Source organism: Neofelis nebulosa, chromosome 7, assembly GCF_028018385.1.
Source record: "Neofelis nebulosa isolate mNeoNeb1 chromosome 7, mNeoNeb1.pri, whole genome shotgun sequence".
Lineage (NCBI taxonomy): Eukaryota > Metazoa > Chordata > Mammalia > Carnivora > Felidae > Neofelis > Neofelis nebulosa.
The window spans coordinates 55,526,053-55,529,360 of NC_080788.1; positions in this window are offsets into that span (position 1 = coordinate 55,526,053).

Below are 3,308 nucleotides of genomic sequence, written 5' to 3' on the forward strand. Positions count from 1 at the left end.
TATCACTCATGTGGGATTTGAAATGATAGAAACATCTCCACAACTCTGTTGCAAACATAGTGTTTCAGCTACATGGGTTGGACACCGCTGTTGTGACCTCCCCTTGTTTCTAGGAGAAAGTGTATATAACTCAGCATGATAGGTGTATGGTCACAATTTCCTGGCCCCTCCTACTAACACATAGAGATGAACATATACGTGTGTGCGTGAGAACACACACGTGTGTTCAAGCATGATCTGTTTCTTATCCGTAGTCCTACCCCAGTGGGAGACTCAAGTTCTCCTTGATGTCAATCAAGCGGCACTTTCCCCTGCTGCAGTGTTCATTGGTCAGGATAGGTAGATACCTTCCTGTGTATGGCCTCTAGATGCTGATGACAGGGATGAGGAAACAGAGCAGATTCCTCCATCTGTCAAAAAGACGGACACAGGCCTGGCAGCATGTGGGGAAGGACAACATGAGCCAAACCCAAGGCAGAGTTTCTAGGACATAGGATTTTTGGTACAGAGAGAACCAAAGAGATGATTCAGTTCAATCCTCTCCTTTACAGAGGGGAAAACAGACCCAGGGAGGTAAAGACACTTGCCCCAGGTCACTTAGACTTTTGGATTGGAGACTTCCCGATCCCCAGGCTCTTGCCTCTCCATCTTGTGCCCCAGAAACTAGAAAATCCTCTGGAGTTCTCCCCCACCCCAATTCTAATTTTTGAAAACCAGATTCTGTAAGGAAAGCCTTGTTATCTGGCCAAGAAAGCTGGGCTCGCTGCATTGGAGTCACGGATTGCCAAACTCTGCTACCCCCTGACACCACAGATGCTGTGGCTTCCCCTGCACCTGGAATCTTCCTGTAACCCAGCAGAAGACAGCAACAGGGCAGCACCACCAACCACCAGCAACTCCTGTGGTCTTCTCCATATTTACCTCCACTGGTCGGAGAAGGGCCATCTTCTCATCTCTGTAACTGTTCTTAACCAGAGCCATGAGACCACTCCCTGTTGGGTGTGTTACAGTGAAAGAAAGGGAAATAACAAACTCTTTGCTGAGAGATTTCATTCTGGTGCATTTAGATTCATTCTGCTAAGCATTTAAACGTCTTTTCTAACCTGGAAATGCCAATTATCTCTGACAAGGCCATGCTATTTTTTACAAGGTCCTCAGGCTTCCAGAGTGAGCGGATGTGCCCTAGTATGCAACTATGATATACAAATGTATTGCATGTGCAGGGTTGTACACACCTCCCTGTGGGGGAGGTAGGGCAGCTATGCCTAGACCCATTTGATGGATGAAGAAACTGAAAATAAATTTGTAATTTTATGCACATACTGGCCCTTTATGTATGCATGTAAATAATGTATATGTGTACCTGTATAAACGCGTGTGTATGTAAAATAAATGAGAGGTAGCTTCTATTTACTTAAGGGTATGTATTTTCCACGTCTGCATGTGGAGTTGTCTTCCATAGGGATCAATAATGCTCATGTGGTTGGGGGGAGGGCAGTGTATCTTACAGTTGAGCACATGCTCCTCCACATCAGGCAGATGGAGGGCAGAACTGGCCCTGATCACATGCTCGTTACATTACCTTTCTGAGCTTCAGATTTCTCATCTGACAAATGAGCATAATAACTCCTAACACGTAAGTGAGGTGGTGCCTGTTACCTGTTTAGTACATAACACATGTGTTCAGTAAACAGTGGCTGCTTCCTTTGTGCCGGCTGTGCACCAGATGCTATGCTAGGTAAAAGACAAAAGAGGTGAGTGAGGCAAGGTGTTGGCCCTTCACATGCTTATGAGTTAAACTAGCAGGAGACCTAAGCAAACAAATTACAGTACCTCAGAATGGCTGGGAAGCAATTTATGTAAAGGCTAAGAGCATTGGGATTCAGATGTTCTGGGCTTCAAATCCCATCTTGAAAGAGTCACTTAACTTGCCCTGAGCTTCCTCATGTATACAACAGGAATATAGAATTGTGAGGATTAAGTGAACTAATGTGCAGTACTTGCGACAGCGCCTGGCATGTGACAGGCACTCAGTAAAGAGTGATTTTAGTAATTCTAATATTGAATTCTGTGTGTGAACAAATGCCACAGTAGGAATGTGGAGCAGGCGCCCAGGCGGCTCAGGGAGGGGGTGAGCGTTCCGCGGACACAAGGACCACGACGGCACCCCTCCTTTGGGTTTACCGCGTGCCAGGCCCACTTGTTGGCATCTCGCTCATCACAAAATGCTCACGGTCTCCCTGTGAGGCTGGTATCACTCCCTTTTCACGGGAAGAAACCAAGCCTTAGAGAACTTCTCCCAAGGCAGAGGCTTTGGCAACTTCCTTCTCATTCTCCTCTTACCGTCTGGCTCCCCAGAGTGTCACTAGGACTGGGACACCAGGGACGCTGGGCGTCATTCACTCCCTGCTCTTCAGCCTGCTGAAGCACACACTGAGCCCTGCTATGTCTGAGCCACTGGGCTAGGCCTGAGCAACAGGAGCAATATGGCAGCCCCAGCCCCCCAGAGCATCCATCGCTATGAGGAGACAGACCACCAAGCCTCAGTGCATACCCCCTGATTCACTGACAGTTGTTTAAAATATATATTTTTTAATATGTATTTATTTTTGAGAGAGAGAGAGAGACTGAGCATGAGCGGGGGAGAAGCAGAGAGGGAAACACAGAATCTGAAGCAGAGTCCAGGTTCTGAGCTGTCAGCACAGAGCCTGACGTGGGGCTCAAACCATGAACCATGAGATCATGACCTGAGCCAAAGTCGCATGCTTAACCGACTGAGCCACCCAGGCACCCCTCACTGCCACTGTGATAGTAAAAAGAAGGGGGCATACGGACTGGCCCCAACCTAGTTTGGGAGGATTTGGGGCTTCATTGCTGCCTGTTCTTGCCTCCCCAACATTTAAGTTTTGCAGGGAGGTTGGAGGGAAGGTATGGAGAGACCAGGAGCAGAGGAGGAAGTAATTAATTGGGCACGTGATTGAATGAAAGGGGATGACAGTTCCTTTTCAGCCTGGCAATCACAGGGCAGTCCCCTCGTGGGGCGCTGGTGGCCCATGTACTTCTCACATCCAGGTGGCCAAGTGGGTGTTGAATTGACAAAATGCCAGATAGAGTAGAGCTTCTGCTGCTGTCATCATCCCTGTTGTTGACATTATCCTTTGCATCGTTTCTAGGGCACCTTCTAGCTTACTCAGCACTTGTCAGTCCACCATTTCATTTTATTTCATAGTAGATTACCATGTTTATATGCCATTTGGTGTGTGTGGCAGAGGGAGGCTGGGAATTGCTCTTCTCTACTGCTGCTCCTG